Raw genomic sequence first — 19,727 nt, forward strand, 5'->3', positions numbered from 1 at the left:
TGTAGGAAGCCGCTATGATGCCTTCTTACTGATCAGAACTCAGAAGAGAGTGGAAGACATCGGAGCGCCCCAGCTTTGTCCACGAGTCTCCGCACCTGTCCTGGTAGAACCCAAGTCCAACAACCACCCAGTCACCGATGATCAGGTCAACTACTGGGAAGAAGGAAGGGTTAAGATGAGGAAGCGGCGCCAGAAACCTGTGTTAGAGTGGCGTTAAATCTCCTTAGGTGGGACGGATTTGTTACGGCATTTCAGCATGGAATTTCTGCGCCATTTACAGTAGCAGCAAAGCGGATGAGATTTTGAAAATCTCATCCACAAGCTGCGGAAATAATCCGCATTAAAACCCATGCGGAAAATGACTTTTTCCAATTCCGCAGCATGCCAATTTTATGGCCATTTCCGCTGTGGAATTCACCTGTTCCCAACGAGGGGGTGAATTCTGCATAGGAATTCGTGATAAAACACGCAGACTTTCCACGGCTGATCTGCGTTGGAACGCCCGCTGCGGACATTCCACTGTTAAATCAGCCCAGTGTGGACTGAGCCTTATTGTTCCGGCTGGCGGGCAGCAGTTGGCTCGACAGGCACAGCTGGCGGCAGCAGCAGCTGCTGTCATCCACAAGTAAAGCGCTCTCCCTTCCAAGGTAGCGTTTATTGTGGCATCATGGGAAGTAATTAGTCGTAGCAACGAAGACTTATCAATAGTGTTGTAAGATGTGGATGATAACTTTTGACCCTTCTCTACACCCCCTCATGGACCCCAACACTAATATTTTGCACCACTGAAGTGCTGAAAGAACTTTCTGCGAGATACACTGTCAGCGATCCAGACTTGTATCCCCAGCAAGTACGGAGGAAGAGGCTCACATACCTCGAAACGTGATTACAAGCCGATTTTTATTAATAAACTAAGATCTTTTCAACCAAAGTTCTTTATGTCTGAAGGCTGTGCCACATTCCCCTCTTTGAAAGAAAGTTGTTTTTGGCCTGTGTGAAGACACCCTTTTAAGGGGTTGTCTGAGTTGTAGCTTGCATGACACCCCCCCCGCCCTCCCCCTCTACATACACCAACTTAATAATCCAACCAACATCATACTCACTTCTCCCGCATCACTGCTCGGTCCTCCGCTCCTGTGTTTGTTTACAGGCTACAGTCCCGCCTATTTAAAGTCCATCACAGGTGCTGCAACCAATAACAGAGCGCAGCAATCCAGCGCTGAGCTGTCATTGGCTGCATCACCTGTGAGGTCCCGTGAACAGGCTGGGGGCAGCACCCTGTAAATGTGATGTCAGAGGGGAGACCCAAACACAGCGGGGAGAAGTGAATACGATGTCTATTTGTTAGTGCATGTAGAAATTTAAAGATCTGACAGACAGACTAGAGTTTCTGAAAATGGACGAATTTAAGCAAAATGATTATTCGTTGGGTGAAATTTAACAATCGCTTCAGCCAGTTACTGACAGGCAGGCAAAGACGCTAACCAAGCTTAAATGCTTTTGGCATAAGCGCCCGACAGGAGCGATAGTCGTTCAAGTAAGTAGAGGTGAAGCGGCCTGGGATGGTTCTAACCACCCGCCTCCACTTACGGTAAACTAGAGTCGTTAAAACATTGAGCGGCTCTTGTTCACACAGTTGATAGTTGTTTGGTTTTTAGGTTTGCTAAGAACCAAGCGACTCCGACAGATGAGCGATTTTTCGCTCAGTGCCATGTTGGTGGCCACATTTCACACGACTATTTTTGCCATTTCCAGTTAGAATTCAGGTGATCATCACCCGCGGAAAAAGTATCTTAAACTTGATAGATAAAATATCCCTTGTTGAAGAAGACCTTTCTTTGATAGAACATTCCCTGAAACCTTTCCATCCATCCCCCGATGCCATTGAACGCGTACGGCCAGTTTAAACGCCTACGTCTGTCCGCCAGATGGTGGTTCATCCAACAGTTGACCAACCATCATCCAATGCCTACGTACGGCCACCTCAACAGCGAAAGATTGTTTCTTTCTAAGAATGTTCACAAAACGATTGTTAGTCCGTCCCGCGGTGCAACTGGACACGTGCGGCCATTTTGAACACTTCCACAACGATCGTTCATTCAATAGTTGTTTAACCATCAACGGACTTTAACCTCAAAAGTGTACGGCCGCCTTTAATAGAGGGTTGTCTGGGGAAAAAGCACTTAAAATTTAGAGCCGCATCACTTAGAGCTCCTTCAGACAGCTAATCGCAATATCACCGCGTGGGAAAAAAAATAATAATAAATCATCGCAACTTTTTTCCCGTAATTTTTGTGCTTCAGTGCTTTTTCTTGCAAAAACATCGCTGCGACTTGCGATTTTTTTAGTTTGCGCAATAATTGCGCCATGTAAAGGGTTCTGAGAATCTGCAAGCGATTGGAAAACTAGCGTCAGCACTGCATGACGGAAACCGCACGCTATCGGCTCTACGAGTTATTCCGCTACATCACAGGTTTTGCTCAGCTGTCCCGATACTTTTGGTAGCGGAGTGTACATATGAAAAACTTTCCATCTACCTCCGCCTTAACCCTACAGAGTCATCCGCCGTACACAAAGCGAAGTGACTAATACAATAAAAAAAACATTGTTACCGGGCAGAAAATATCTGACATCTAGACAGAAAGGAAACCGCGAGGGACGAACGCGTCACATCAGAACGTGGAGAGAGGAAGAGATCCGGTGGGTGGAGTAGTCCCGGCCTGCGAGCTTCTGCTGGCTCAGCGTTCTCCACCACGTGCCTGTCACATCCCACAGCACAATGGGAGTCCTCACAACCGGCAGCGCCACCGCCACCGCAAGGAGCCTCAATGCAGGAGCTGCCAGAATAATGACAACCTGAATACGGTTTACGGATGGGGGGGCTAGAAGACCGCCAGAGTCCAGGCTGCCAGGGACAAAGAGCAAACCAAACCCCCCGTGCCACTTACACACAGGCGGCACTTCATTAAACCGCCTGGCACCGCTGTTGTGACTGGAGACAATAGACGTTAATCATCATTCCTACTGGCCACATCTGTACTGAAGGGGAAGACGCTTCATCTGCGCAGACGGGGACATGAGGCGCTACACAAACCACAGGATACAGGGGAGGGTTTTTTTTCTTCTTCTCCCCAACAAAATCTACTCGTTATATATAGTTTTTTTGGGGAGGGAAAGAAAATAAAAAAATATTATATATATATATCCACATAGATAATCTTTTTTTTCACATCTTGAAAAAAATTAAAATTAGAGAAAAAGAAAAAAAAACAAAAAAAAACTTTACGGCGTCCAGGGGTAACGGCCTGTATACGGGCACATTCACGGTGCGGAAACTCCATCAGATTTTTCTACTGCTGAGTAACTCCGCAGTATTCTGCCACCGGGCAGCAGATTAGGAGGTTCCCATACGAGGTGTTCTGAGGGAACGCCCAACGATAGGACATGCTGCGATTTCTTTCACGCGCTGTCGGAAAAAAAAAAACGTGCACGACCCCATCCAAAACAATGCGGTTCATATTCGTGTGAGATCATCTTGGCCGCGTGAAAGCGGCCTAAGATTGCACGCAACGGGCGAGCACGATAGCAGTCCGAGAAACTTGGATCAATCTTGCACTACCACGCCAGCAATTTTTTATTTCAGTGTAATGTTTTGCAAGAAAAACGCATCAATGCGCACGCAATTTTCTTTACGGAAGTAATAGAGGTCGACCGAACGGAATCCGCCGTAAAATAGAGCATGCAGGGATTTTTTTTCCGCTCGTTGAATATGCGATTCGAATCCGCTGGTGTTCAATCCTGAACATACGCGTACTTCTAACTTATATGCTAAACATATAGATATAAGTTTGTGTCCGTTTTTTTTTACTTTCACTGTCAAGTCTCTTCCAAATAAAGTTTTGTAGTTGAACAATCTAATGGCTGCGCCAAGCAATACGTTTTTCTGTATTATTACGTATCCGCTTGACGGACGGCCGTTGGCATCAACACCGCAGGTTCTGTTCAGAACCTCCAGCGCCGAGTTCTGTTACATTACAGGATGGGAGAAACACTTCAGCGGTGGAATTCTGTTCGCTCCTGTCATAAACCGGATCGGTTTGTCCAGTACTGGCCGCCATGACGGAGGGAGAAACCAGAACGCCTCAGCGTAGATGTGAGCGCGACCTGAAGAGCGTTGTGAACACTTTAAATCGCCATGCAAAAAAAAAATAAAAATTTAAAACCACACATTGGCAAGCGCAATACCGGGCTGCGCTGTGGTGTGTTACATCAGTGCTGGGGAGCAGGAAAAAGATCCCTGTGGCGCAACGGCTCCGTCTCTGGACGGACGCGAACAGCGCCGGACAGACCCTATTGACTATAATGGAATCCGGCCGCCTTCATAATATCTGCCCGGCTCCTGGATGGGGGGGAAAAAAACCCCGCTTTTCCTGTTCTTTTGGGCCAGATCGGCACTGGAACGCAAACTGAAACCGGCTTTACTCGGCTCGAGGCTAGCGTTTGTCTTGGGTGAACGCACACGGGCGGATCTCCATTGCAGAATCCGGAGGAGGTGACAGCTTCCAGATTCCGCAGCAAATACCGCCCGTGGCATGCTGTGCAATAGGGACTCTTCCTGCACACAAGCGGATGGAAAAGAAAAAAACGCAGCGTGACCCATTTTTGCGTGGAATCCAAGCACATGGCTTCCGTTGAAGTCAATGGAAGCCGGCCAATCCGAGGCTTGGAAAGGTTATGGATTCCACGTCATCGCTAGGTGATGACACGGAAAGGAAGGAGTTAAAAAAAAAAAAATTAATACTTTTTTTTTTTTAAATCTGTACTGCGCGCATTTGACGGCGAGACACGCGGAACATCCGCAGTACGGATTAAGATACAGAAATGCAGGACCGCGCAGACGCTCTGCTGTGTGCAGGCGGCCTTAAGCAGAAGTCCAAAATTTTTTAAAAAGTTGAAATTTAGCGCAGTCACGACATTAAAAAAAAGTATCCGCAGCAAGTAGTCCCGATTTAGCAAGCCGACCCCAAAACACACAGATCGTCGCGACTTTGTAACCCAAAGCGAAAAAAAAAAAAAGTCACACGGCACCTTCTATCTGAAAAGTTGCACGAGAGTCAAGCGGGGCGAAGGGCATCACATGGCAGAAGTGACCCTGGCATCCGAAAAAAACAGGAAATGGGTGCCACAACAAGGAAGCGAAGGGGGGGGGGGGGGGGGGGGGGAGGAAACGCAAGGAAGTGAGAAGACAAGACGTGGCAGAGCCAGCCAGCAGCTGAGGGGTTAAGTGGAAACAAAGCCTGCTGCTACTGTGCTGCCATATCAGCAGCACCACCCTCCTGTGTGCCCAGCCTACTGCACCGTGCCAGGCTGTGCCCCCTGCACCACCTATAGATATATATATATATATATATATACATTGCAGTGCATGCAGTTGCATTTTGCCCCCAGGCGTTACATATACCCACATGGGGCAAAAGGCGACTGCATGCACTGCAATGTCTCCGGGACTCCCACCCCCAGCAGCACATGGGGAGCCCGGCCCGCCGGTCACCTCCGGCCTACACACAGGACAAGACGAAGGGCACAGCGCGGGAAGCTGCTACTCACCGGCATGAACCGTGTCCCGGTACAATATGGCAGTGCGGCGCTGGGGCTGCGGGGGGAGGATGTGTCAGAGATCAGCAGCTGCTCCCTCCATACGAGCAACGCCACCAAATCCCCCACCGAGTCGCCATGGCAACGAGGCGCCCAATAGAACCTCCTACCACTTGTAGAACCCCACCCACCGCGCGCTAAACTCGCACGTCTACAGATACGCCCCTGGATAGCCACGCCCACGCCCTCTATTCCAATAGGTAACCACACCCACTGCCCTGTAAACCCCTCCCACCCGGGGGGATAAGCGCTTTTGGTTTAGCTCAGCCTGTAGGTTTTACTGTACGTGACGCGCAGCTGTAATGTACGGCAGGTTATTACACGTTATTAGCATCGCGTCTCCCGGCTTTCGACGCTGTTTTTTTTTGGTTTTCCCTCCTTTGTGCAAAATATGGGCGGGGCTATACGCCGCTGACGCAAGTAGTAGTCTCGTCCGCCATGTGACATGGTTTTGTACCCGATGACGTGTATTAACCCGTTCATTGGGCGGAGCCAAAGAAAAAAAAAATTGTGACGCGGGAAATCTTCTGCAGTCAGGCGATGCGTTTCCATGGAGACAGATCCCGCGCGGTGTGCGCCTGCGCCTGGCGCTGAGGAGGAATGTAGAGTGCGCGGCAGCTGGTCACGTGTCTTGGTGGTCACGTGTCTTGCTGAGCTGGATTTGCATCTGGCCAAAGGGGCGGCTGAGGGTAGGGTAGCCATGCTGTTCTGGGACTTGTAGTCCTACTTCAGCTGGGAAGCTAGAAAAATAGTCTTGCTACTGAAGCTTTCAAAAATTGCAATAAGGAACCTTTCGAATGTGTGGAATTTGGCCACAACACGAAATCCCACGCCTAAATATCCATGCCTCAGTGATTTTGAGGAGGAACTGAAAATGTCTTAAAGCGACAGTCCAACTTGTAATATCTCGGTACAATAACACAACAAACCCGCAGATATTCACCGCTCCGGGCCGTAGTCGCGGGCTGCAGCCAATAACGGCTCAGCATTCGATTATTGCCTTTTACGGGTATCTGATAAAAGTTAATTTTTAACTCCTTAAAGTCACAAGACTTAAGTTAACATCCTGGCAGGGTGGTAGTTAATGCAACGGGACGTAAAACCTACGTGCTTTGGATGGCGTAGTGGGAGGCGGCTGTTACCGGTAGCTGATCTCCGGCTGCAACAGCGGGGACCGATGAAAACAGCGATCCTCGCTGTTATACCCCTACGTGCTGTAATCAATGCACATCGCAGTGCGTAAAGGGCTCATAGATGTAGTACGCTCCATGTGTAACGTGATCGGCCCTCCACGATGTAATGACGGGCGGCTGATGGGTTGCTATGGCAACCGAACGCCATACACTAGTGTCTGGGCCTGCCGTGGCCCTTGATTGCTGTTGTGAGCGATAATGCATTGCAGTACAGAAGTACTGCAATGCATTATCATAGCAATCAGAGCTTCTGTGGTTCTAGTGCCCCACAGGGACGTGAAAACAACCCTTTATTGCGCACTTTCCCGTTTGTATGAAAAAATTAACTTAAAAAAACCCATATTTTGTATCATCGTATCTGGAACGACCGGTACAATAAATAGAACGCGTTATTTATCCTGCATGGTAAAAACTTTAAAAAAAAATCAGAGGCCAAATACTTATTTTTTTCATTTTGCCTCTCGAATAAAAGTGATCAACAAAAGCCGTATGTACCCCAAAATGGTGCCAATAAAAACTACAGCTCGTCACGCAAAAAAACAAACGCCCTCGCAGAGCGCCGTCCACGGAAAAATAAAGAAAGTTTTGGGACTTTGAATGCAATAATGTAAAAAAAAAAAATTCCAAAAAGGGGTTTTATTGTGCCAAAGTAAAATAATAATTTTGGCGTCATTGTAATCGTACCGGCCCGCAGAAAAAAATATGTCATTTATACTGCAGAATTGAGGCGTTTTCTCTCCTTGCCCTCCAAAAAAATGTATAAAAGTTTTACAATACGTTACATGTGCCCACAAATGGTACTACTAAAAACTGGAAAATAAAGCTATGGCTTTCGAAAATCATCTCCAAATTGTTGTGTCCTTATGGGCAATATAGGCCATGTCATTAAGGGGTTAAGGGGGGGGGGGGTAAGGGACTTGTTATTTGTATGGTGCCAACTTATTAGCAGCGCTTTCAGATAATTTTATTTATTACACCCCAGAAAGCTGGCAAGAGTAGTATCTGGCAACTAGAGACCCGTCTGTATACTTGGAAGCCGTGTTCCAAAAGGGTTTAAGCTAAGGCCAGTCTCACCGGACATGTAAGGCCCAATGTCCACGGGCTGATCTGATTTCCTGAATCCGCACGGAAGATCCGCAAATCAAGCCGCCCATAGGGATACATGGGCATTCGCAAGTGAAAGAAAGCATGCGGATTTGATTTGAGGACCTTTTGGTCTGGGAAAACAAAAATTGCAACATGCTCCATGTCACTGCGGATCCCACACAGACAGCTTCCATTTAAGTCAATGGAAGCCATCCTGTCCGCAGCCCGTCCGCAATTGAATTGCGGACAGACTGAAAATTCTATGGGAATTTCAGAGTTTAAAAAAAACAAAAAACTTCACTGCGCATGTACGGCAGCGCACCAGACGGCGCTCCCACACACATCCGCAGTGAAGAAAAGAGAAGACCCGGACGTAAGTAGAAGACCCGCAGTGTCTTCGGGCCGGAATCCTCTGTGGGCTCAGCATGCGGAATCCGATCCGCCCGTGGACATGAGGCCTTACATAGTACCACAGTCAGCGTTACACCACGATACGCCGAGAGCCACTTGTAATTTTTCTCTTGTGCCACACATGGCAGAGGAAGTTTGTGAGATATAAAGAAAGATCTACCCAACTCTGTATCCATGATGGCCACTGGAATCTTCTTTTCCCAGGATGGGAGGTAACGGGGTCTTCCTGTGGTGACACTTGTTGGCAGGAGATTATAGATACGTGACAATGTATGAGCGAGGGCTGCGGACCCCCCAGAGTCTCAAAGTCTGTGAGTGTCTCAGAGAAATGACGACACCCAGCTATACACCTCTTCCTGTGACATCTCTGCACCTTTCCTCCAACACATCCCCGACTGTCTGTCCGCTGTCTCTAACACTATGTACTCTCTCTACCTAAAACCTCTCTAAAACTGACTTACTGGTGTTTCCACCCTCCACTAACCGACCTCATCCTGACATCTCTATCTCGGTGTGTGGCGCCACCATAACTCCTAGACAACATGCCCGCTGCCTTAGGGTCATAATCGACTCTGATCTCTCTTTTACCCCTACATCCAATCTCTGGCCCAAACATGTCAGCTGCACCTCAAATAAGGGAGATGGAATAAATCCTCCACAGTGCCACCTATTGAAAGGCAGCATTCCTTCGAGTCAAAGTGGGACTTTTTATACAAGTCTTGCTACAATGACTAGGAATCAAAAGCAAAGCCAGACCCCATGTACATACAGCTGTTTCCGGGTTATTGCCCATCATCAGTGTACAGTAGGAGTCTGGCTTTTGCTAGTGAGAGGCCTGGGACAGGGGTCAGAAACGCTCTTTTCTCCTTAGGGAGAGCAACTATATACTATAAACTAAGTGAGGAGACTCAAATGGCCACGCACGCTCCTCTGGGTAATATGCAAATAAGGGAGATGGAATAAATCCTCCACAGTGCCACCTATTGAAAGGCAGCATTCCTTCGAGTCAAAGTGGGACTTTTTATACAAGTCTTGCTACAATGACTGGGAATCAAAAGCAAAGCCAGACCCCATGTACATACAGCTGTTTCCGGGTTATTGCCCATCATCAGTGTACAGTAGGAGTCTGGCTTTTGCTAGTGAGAGGCCTGGGACAGGGGTCAGAAACGCTCTTTTCTCCTTAGGGATGTATGTACATGGGGTCTGGCTTTGCTTTTGATTCCCAGTCATTGTAGCAAGACTTGTATAAAAAGTCCCACTTTGACTCGAAGGAATGCTGCCTTTCAATAGGTGGCACTGTGGAGGATTTATTCCATCTCCCTTATTTGCATATTACCCAGAGGAGCGTGCGTGGCCATTTGAGTCTCCTCACTTAGTTTATAGTATATAGTTGCTCTCCCTAAGGAGAAAAGAGCGTTTCGGACAGCTGCACCTCAAGAACATCGCAAGAATCTGCTCTTTTCTCACTGCAGACACACTAAAAACGCTTACTGTTGCCCTCATCCACTCCCGGCTCGATTATTCCAACTCGTTGCTGATCGGCCTCCCCTGCACCAGACTCTACCCTCTCCAATCCATCCTGAATGTGGCAGCCAGGCTCATCTTCCTGACCAGCTGCTACTCGGACACCTCTGCCCTGTGCCGGTCACTGCACTGGCTGCCCGTTAAATACAGAATTCAATTTAAACTCGCTACCTTCATCCACAAAGCCCTCCACAGCACAGCGCCCCCCTATATCGCCTCCCTCATCTTAATCCATCACTCAGCCCGTGCCCTCCGCTCTGCTAACAAAACCAGACTGAGCGCCCCTTTAATTCAAACTTCTCATTCCCGCCTTCAACACTTCTGCAGAGCAGCACCGCTCCTCTGGAACGCACTACCAAAGGCTACCCGAGCAATCTAGGACTCACAAAACTTCAGGCATGCTCTAAAAACGCACCTCTTCAGGGAGGCATACCACATTCCCTAAACAAACCCCTGTGTACTCTGCCTGATAACATGCTCCCTGACCTACTGACTGCAATCCCTGCCAGCCATCATAAACCGCTCCTGCAGTCATACTGTTTTTGCTGTCACACGGCCAAATGTCCGACCATTGTCTATGTGTATAGCATCCCTCACTCTCCACCTCGCCATACCGTGCACATCTCCAGCCCTTTACCTTCTGTATCACCCCATTACTTGTAGTATGTAAGCTCTGTGGAGCAGGACCCGCACCCCTATTGTTTCCAGCAGCTGATTACTATGTAACTGTGGTTCTGTAATGTTTGTATTTTGTCTTTCTGTATTCCGCCTGTCTATGTAAGCACTGCGGAATATGTTGGCGCTATACAAATAAAGTTTATTATTAAATAAGAGGTACTGGAAGGGGGTCGAGGTTGCCGATATCTGAACCAAGACAAGGAGATATCTGTAAAGGCTTCCGCAATGCAAATCCGGCCGTCTGCAGCCGACCTAAAGCTTTCTTTAAAGGGGTTTTGTCATTAAAACCAAACCCCGTCCTCCAGCTGGGCCTTGCCTAAATTAACAAACTAGGGTATTCTCACCCCTCCTGGGGTCCCGGGACGCAGTTGACAGCCGGCAGAGTGTCATGTCCCCAAACTCCTGGCATCATGGTAGCCATGATATCACCGCTGATGCCAGAAGCGCCGATACTGTTACTGTGGCCTCCGATTGGCAACACCAGTCACATGCTTTCTCCCGGCCCATCTATCCGGAAGTCAACGCCGATGCCAGCACCCGCCGGCTGTCATCTGTGTCCCGGGGCCCCAGGCGAAGTAAGTATACTCTCATTTGTTATTTTAGGCAGGGTCCAGCTCGGGGGACGGGGTTTTGTTTTAACGACAAACACCTTTAAGAGCAACGAACTTGGGGAGCTCAAGATTAGACATGATTAAGAGCACCCTATGTTCCCCTAGCAGGCTCGGGTTAATTTGGCGCTGCATAGTCCTTGACACCTGGTAGGTATACCTAGGAGAGGTATAGTAAGGCCGGGCATACATGTCCATAACTCACTGCATGCCGCGCCCGAGGCAGCAAGTATGCAATAAATTTGCAAGTACACACTGCTGCGTGCTGCCAGTCGCCATGCATCTTGGCGTGAATGCGTGTGTATTACGTGCCAATATAGAACATGCTGCAATCTTTTTTTCCCATGTATTTCGCACAATATGTGTGAGCGGCAACATGGGAGCCTATGGCAGATTGGTAAAGCGTACTACGCAGGCAAAACCCACGAGCGTAATACGCGGTAGGCCTTACATAACCTGGAAGACTAACACGTTGGCAATAAAACAGGAGGAGGACCTGAGTTAGACCCCATTTACACTGACAAATGATCGCTCAAAAGTCGCACAGTTTGAGTGACAGTTTTGAGCGATCATCTTTGCATAGTCTATAGTAGCTAAGTAGCTACTAAAGAGCTATGCAGGCGGAGTGGGACACCGTTGTTATCACTCGGCGAACAATACAGCTGTTCTGCATAAGCAAACAGCTGGATTATTCTCTGCGATTACAGCCAGCATCCCGCTGTGAACTACCAGCGGGACACGGGCTGTAAGAATCTTATCAGCGCTGCCGACTGTGATAACAGCCTGCACCGCTGATAAGAGTACATCACTCAATTCAAGAAAACTAGAATTGAACGATGAACGACTCGTGCACGAAAACTTCACGATGTCCATGCATTTAGATGCAACAATTCTCGCTCAAAAGACGACTTTGAGTGATTTTTGAGCGGGAATCGTTGGGTCTAAATGGGCCTTTAGATATTCATGGAGAACATTTGCAATTTACAAGTGTAGGTGCAGCTCGGCACTTCGCGGTAAATGCAAGCGTTAACTGCGGCTGCTAACGCTTGTCTAATAGCATCACGAAGGTTACTGAAAATCAAGTAAAGACGAGAAAATCCTCAAGAAAATGAGTTTCAGCATCTAATTCTGATTGCACATCCAGATGTTGTGGCTAGGATTAGCTCGTGAACACGGTGCCCTTCAAGATCTGTCAAAAGAACAGTGTCCTAGATTATTTCATAACATGCATATCAGCCTGCAGTAAAGCAAAAGAGGAGGAGTATACAGGATATCTCATCCAGAAAGGGAGGAAATATCAGGTGAATATTATGGAGGAATCACATCGATTGCTTCTACAATTTCCTAACCCTAGAATTTACATAGAGGATACAAAAATACCAGACGTCTGAAGGATAATCTAAGCATTTGTGATGTGGAGAAAAGTTTGTGTCCGACCTACTGAAACACCATTAATGACACCCTCAGATGCTGCATATGTGTGGCGGATTATAATCCCTTAAAGAGGTTGTCCGGTTAAAATAAACTTTTCCTAAATATAGAGCCAAATGGGTTAAAACAACAAAACAAACAGAACTGTTACGTTCGTGTGGGCAACTAAGCACCGGGTCCACACGAACGTGACCTAAAAACACAGGTTAGGGGACACTGACCCTGTGCTGCAGGGAAGAGGACTTGGCCCTACCTACAAGTAGAGCGATCGCCTCAATAAGGGCGGTCCCACAATGGAACCTCGGCCCTGCTCTCCCTGAAAGGGTGACACTCGCAACCAAGCGGAACTGACACATTGAATTCACAAACTCACCACACAACCTTGCACACTAAAGCAGATGCTAAAGCTGAATATAAAAGCGCGGGATTAGTACATTGGCCGATGAACTTAAGCTGCAAGGCCCCAACAAGGCTCCTCGTGTCTTGCAGTCCCTACTCTAGCAAGACACTAAATAGGCAGCACAAAACACTACACACACAGCAAGGTGCAAGCTGACCAGACACTACTCACACAGCAAGCTGACCAGACACTACTCACACAGCAAGCTGACCAGACACTACTCACACAGTAAGCTGACCAAACGCTACTCACACAGCAAGCTGCAAGCTGACCAGACACTACTCACACAGCAAGCTGCAAGCCAACCAGACACTACTCACACACCAGACAAAAATGAGGAAATACAGCTTTCTCATTGCAGAGGGGCTGGTGTATATATCTACACCCAGACACAGGGGATTGGCTGACCTGAACAACCACACCCAGCCAGCTGAATTAACCTTCACCTGTGCAGGTGTGCTCCTGAAACCCTATAGAACAACACACTCCAGCAGCAAAACCTAACAAGAACTTACCTGTCCTCATCGCAGCCCCACGATTCACCCGGTCTCTGTTGAGATTTGCGTGATTTTGCGCGATCGCGATTTTAACATTACAAGTCCCATAGACCCCTGCAGAAAAAAAAAACGCTGCGAATTTCGCAGTGAAAAAAAAATGTAGTGGGTAGTCACCCTAAGGAGGATTACCTGATCCTCACATAGCAGGTGTGTAACTATAAAAAAAATTCTGGAACTAGAAAAAGTGGCAGTATTGCTTTTGTAATTCTCCCTTGGTGCACATGGGGTGTATGGAATAACAGTTAGGCTCAGTTTACATTGGCCGTTGAGATACATTCTTCATTTTTTATGCCACCAGCATTGGAAGGTTTAGAAATATGTTGTTCTGTTTATTCTTTTTAAAAAGCTTAGTTTTGGTGCCATGAAAAAAAAAATGTCATCAGATCTTCCTACCTCTCTTTCCCCTTAGTGTGAGGACACTTGGGCTAGCTTTGGTTTGATATCTGTTTGCATGAGAGTTCTGATTAAAGTCCGGGTCTGTGGTGTGAACAGCGACGTGTTCTGTGTCTGTGCAGGTGGCCAGACATCTACATAGTAACCTAGTAACATAGTTCGTAAGGCTGAATGAAGACAATGTCCATCTAGTCCAGCCTGTCTAGCCTCCTGTTTTGTTGATCCAGAGGAAGGCAAAAAACCCCAAGAGCAGAAGCCAATTAGCCCTTTTGGGAAAAAATTCCTTCCCGACTCCCTAATGGCAGTCAGACTGTTCCCTGGATCAACCCCTAATAGTTCCTACCTGCCTGTATACCCGGATTAACAAATAACCTAAGATTTATATCCTATAATATCCTTCCTCTCCAGAAAGACATCAAGTCCCCTTTTAAACTCCTCTAAGGATTTTGCCATCACTACGTCCTCAGGCAGAGAGTTGGTGTGAACTGTCCTTTCCTGCTTTGCATGCAATTTCTGGTGTGTTGGTGTAAACTGTGTCCTGTTCTGCGGTGGATTGTTTACCATCTCTGGGCGAGTTAGGTCCTTAGGTTCCAGTGCAGGGCCGTCCTTATCAGGACGATCTCCCTGCTTGCAGGCAGGTTTCCTTAAGGGAAGTTGTCTCATTAGAGTAGGGACTCGCAAGACAATGAGGACCCTTGAAGTGGGCCTGCGGGCTTAAGTGACTTGGCCAATCCACGAACTAATACCTCATACTTATTATAGCAATTCCATCTGGTTATGCGTGCGGGTATGAGGGGTTCGTGTTTTGAGTGTGGAAGGAAGGATAGACGTAACACGCTCCCACGCTTTTACACAGGGGTGATAATTTGCTCACTGAATGGAGGTGGAGAATGCCAGAGATCTCTTCCGGCCGATCGCGTCCATTTTGAGTTTATAGATGAACGACTGCCTGTTTACACGGGCCAGCTAAAGACCAAGCGACTCGGACAAGTGAACAATTCTTACTCATTTTCCCTGTTGAGTCTCATGTTTACACAACAGTTGCCCGTAATTGCTTTTTTGTGCGACTACTCGGGTGACTGTCAACCCTTGTAAAAATACCCCTAGGTGTATCCATTATTTTTTTAAGTGGCAAGAACTCATATAGGGAAACCTTCTCTAGAGAGAACACAGCAGTAGCTAAATAAGGGAGGAAGTTAACCAAACCGTCTCAGGTGGTTAGGGGTGCGGTGGTGTAAACCAACACCAAAAGAGACTCTCTAATCTCTATGTACGCCCCCGGCTGAGGCTTATCATATAAGGAACATTTTGGGTATTAGTTACTAATACCCATAAATCAGAGCTGACTCTAAGCCACATCAAAGGCACAGAATCAAGTGGTGCATTTCTCTAGGGACTCCACAAATGAATTCAATGAAGCATTACATTCCCTTAATTCCGATGACACTCTGCCTAATTGTTGTTTTGGAAATATTCATTATTCCAAATTGTCACTTTCCATAAGGCGTTAAAATATCAGCGTAATCCCATTATCTCTCTAAAATAAACACAGATACACTTTACTCCAAATGCAATTATCAGTTTAACATTTATGTACAATTCATCAGGATCTCCATCACGAAGTTAATCTTACTTGCTGTACACCGTAATACTGCAGGCTGTGGAAATCCTGCGTATAACTATAGACATTCTACATAAAAAAGTTGTCATTTTGTGAATACATTACATTTATCGCATTTCTTATCTTACTGATCCTTATAGTTATAGACTGGATGTTCAGAGCTGCATTCAAAATACTGCAGAGCTGAAATTTTCCAGCTTGCCTAGCAGTAATCTGATATAGGAAGAACTAAAGTTGGCGAAAGACATTAGACATTTCATCACTCTTGAGGCGATCTGCCAGCAAGTTACCTTTGGATGTTTGTAAGGGTGGGCCGACTGTCTCCAAACTTTTCTCTGGATTTGGAGAGGTTGATTTTTAAGGGAGTTGTCCAGCTTTAAACTATTGAAGGCTTTACTGCAGTATAGGCCATCCATAGTAGATTAGCAAGTGGTCTTGCACTTGGAACCCCTGCTGATCAGCTATTTACTGGGCCAACACAGCACATATGCGCTGAGCTGATTTCTGTAGGAAACAGACAGCTCCGTTCCCACTGCAGCGGTCCGGCTTGGTATTACAGGCAAAGTTTCCTTTGAAGTAAATGGCCTGTAATACCAAGCCTGACCACTGCAGTGGGAACAGAGCTGTATGCTTCCTGCAGAAATCAATTCGAAGCATGAGCACATTAGCCACCAGACAATGGAACCCTGCTGATCTGCTACTGATAGCGTATACTATGGATACGCTAATCCCTTTAACTCAGGGATCCTATGTTACCCCAAGAAAAGGGGCTTTAGAGATTTCTGGTAGCCGTATCTCAGAGCAAGCTAGAAAGATAGTGTCAAAAGCAGTGGATGTGGATCCACCACGTCCCCAAGGGCCCTTTTACACAGAAAGATTAGCGTTCAGATTCTCGCTGGATTGTGCAACTCTGAATGACAGTGCTGCATGATAAATGATAATGACAGGTTTTTGTGAGTGCGTGTGTGCGTATTTTACTATATTTGCGTACGCATTCGTTGCATATGTGTGCAAAAAAACCCCATGCAAGCACGCTCCCATTAATTTTATTGGGCATTTAAGTATAATTAGTTTAATATGTGCTATTTTCGTGCGCAATACACAGGAAAATAGAACATGCTGCGTATTTTTTAGCGTGAACGAAATGTCAAATATGCTCATGTGAATGAACCCATTGAAATCAATGGCTTCTATTCACTGCGTATTGCGTGCGCAAATTTTGCATACATAATTTGTGTGCAAAATGCATTTGTGTGCATAAGCCCCGATGGGGATGTTTACGCTGAAATGTTTATTGCGGCAGGAGATGCTAGCAGCAAAAGAGCGATGGGAAGTAGATTTAGTGCGCAGAGCACATACTGAGTACAGTTGCTTTAAAAGTTTTATCGCTCTAATAAAAAGTTTAATGCCAGTTATTACATAAAGTTTAAAGTACAAAACCCTCTTGTGGAGTGATATATGTTTTGTGGCAAGCTGGGGTCACTCGACTATGGATCGCCAACCTCTCCATCAGGAAATGGGCACCACACGTGTGGAAAACATTCCAGACACTTCGATTTCTTTTAAATACGGTGCCTGCCAGCTTTATTCTATGTAACTACAGCAAGCATATGTCCATGGCATACAACATAAAGTTCATATTCTCCCCCCCCCCCCCCTCCTGGGTTGTTGTCCCTGTCCGACTCAGGACCTTCACTACGGGATATGAGTCGAGGATTGTCACCCTTGTCCGACTCGAGGCCTCTGCTGGTCCACCCTGCATCTCAGGCTTGCAACCCTTTCAGCACCACTGAGCTATAACTTCCCCCCAAGTGTGGCAGGATCTGACACTTTTATCTTTAGTTTCTGCCACACCCACAGGTGTTACCCTCTCTCAGGTTCCAGGATGCCTTTCTGTAGCCCTCTGCAGGCCATCCTGTATACTGCACTCCTACAAACTTCAATAAAAGTTATATTTTTTTCAAAAATTGTGCCATCTTCACCTCCATGTGTCATTGCCGTGCCATTCTGGGCCTCTATCCCACCACCACCCATGTGACATGCTGGACCCGGAGTGAGCCAAACAGTCATAGAGCTGCAAGTGCTTCCCACTGCCCCATCATCTGGATGAGCCTGTCTATGAGCAGAAGCTGACAGCCTGCTGCTGCCAAATACCGCCTACGGTCTCACCTTCTCTAGATTCAGCCTTTGCATTGTGCCACATCCTTAGCCATTCTTGAGCCACACGTTGGACACCCTGCTTTAAACTTTGCCACCATTTGTAATTATGGTGGAGTGACTTGGTAACTCTTGAGTTTGTCTTCTCAAAACCCTATGAGTGGATGAAGATATATCAAGCCATTTCCCACTTTAGAACTGAAGATGGGGTCACGCAGCTGTGTTGGAAGTCTCTTGGGACCACGATGTAACACGACTGCACATGACAATGCCCGATTGACACGGCTGTTCATGTTCTTGTTCAGGTTTGACATTATGTGGCCAAGGCAGAATACTCAGGGAGCTTCCATTTTGCAGCACGCACAGAAATCTCGTTGGGTTAATTACCAATAAATCAGCGTGACCTCTTCTCCGTGACATTTTTCTTAACAATGATCTTTTCAAGCAGAAAATGAAGAGGCTGATTTTACAGCTTCTGCACACTGCCAGCGGTAAGATAACAGGCTGGCAAGACAGGGAGCCACCTCCATGAAACACTACACTACTCCGCCAAGCACTCTATTAAATGACACATCCTATTTGTCTCCAAGTCTATTCTCTCCCAGACTGATGACTCTTTGCGGCAATAAAAGAGGGACAATATGAACCGTGTTTAACTTATCCATCCACATAGGCATACGTTCTGCATAGGGCAAATGCCCAGCGTGTTCCTAGAGTTCCTAGTAAAATGAAGTATTATAAAAGTCTGTGCATAGAGGATCGTCAATAATAATGACTTCTGGTAAAGTGTCCTGTCAGCTTTTAATTGGTCCTTCTTAGGGGCTGCCCTAAAGGTTAAAGGTTTTTTGGGGGAGTTTAAATGGTTTAAAATGAATAAGAATTAAATATTTACCTATCCCGACGGCTCCCTGTCCAATGCTGCGGCCCTGGTGCCCACCGTACGGAACCTGACAGATGGTCTTGCGCCATCTATCATGCATGTGACCACTCACAGTCTTCAGCAGGGATTCAGCCTGTGAGTGGCTGAGTGGTAACGTGTATAATGTACGGCACGTGACCACCCACTGCTTCTTCCGGGTTCTGTGTGGCGGGCCTCGGGGCTGCAGCGCTGGATGATGAGCGGCAGGGATAGCTGAATATTCAATTTTTATTCTTTTTAAACCCTTGTGCCTTTTTTTGTGTTAGTTTTGGAAAACCCTCTAAATTGTTGCCATGATGATGGACCATAAGTTGCGGCAAATACTGCACCAAATTATTGCGTGCACCAAAATTGTCAACAATTTAAAGGGGTTTTCCAGCTGAATAGAGCATGCCTGAGGGACACTTTTTGATTGGTTGAGTCTCCCCAAATAAAAAAAGACAATTTCTGATGTGCCATCAGGAGAGAGTACAGGGACCAACTGAGAGTTACAGGAGCTGTTGGTGACTGCAGAGATTGTGGAGGAGCCACCAGAGATTAGAGAGAGTAGCTTCTGAAAGAGGACAGTGGGATTGAGAGCTAAGAGACTGCTGCTATTGGAGACTGCCAGAGAGACTGTGGCGCATACTGTACTTAAAGGGGTTCTGTCATTAGAAAAATACTTACCTATCACCTATCCCTCCCCTGTCAGTCTTCTTACTGTATCTTGTCCTCACTGATCTTCTCTAGTCCCCCCGGGTCTCGTCACCTCCAGCCAGCCGGATCCTCTACTTGTCTTGGAGCGTCCATTCCCGTCAGCCTCCTTCCAGCAGGTCGGTGTACCCTGTTACTAATGACATAGGGTTCACTGCCTAGCAGAGAATGCTGAGCTATTGCCGAGACTGCGCATGCGCGCGTTCTCGACGCGAGTATTCATATACTATTGCAGAGAGACAGCACACATGCGCAGTATCGGCAATAGCTTGGCATTCCCTGCTAGGCTATGAAAGCTACATCACTTGTGACGAAGCATACATTGACCCGCAGGAAGGAGACTGCCAAGAATGGATGCTTCATCACTGGAGGGAGAAAAATCGGGCGGGTGGAGTTGAGGT

General features: G+C 46.9%; 1 protein-coding gene across 2 annotated transcripts in view; it reads right to left on the minus strand.

The window, feature by feature from the left end:
* Window positions 1-5,733, minus strand: part of FOXN2 (forkhead box N2) — a 43,617-nt gene extending 37,884 nt beyond the window's left edge. For both annotated transcript variants that reach the window (XM_066594485.1, XM_066594484.1), the window contains exon 1: window positions 5,608-5,733. The gene's annotated coding sequence lies outside the window, so the exon portion shown is untranslated. The remainder of the gene's footprint in view (window positions 1-5,607) is intronic.
* Between the last annotated feature and the right edge of the window lie 13,994 nt (window positions 5,734-19,727).

This window comes from Eleutherodactylus coqui, chromosome 3 (assembly GCF_035609145.1).
Source record: "Eleutherodactylus coqui strain aEleCoq1 chromosome 3, aEleCoq1.hap1, whole genome shotgun sequence".
Lineage (NCBI taxonomy): Eukaryota > Metazoa > Chordata > Amphibia > Anura > Eleutherodactylidae > Eleutherodactylus > Eleutherodactylus coqui.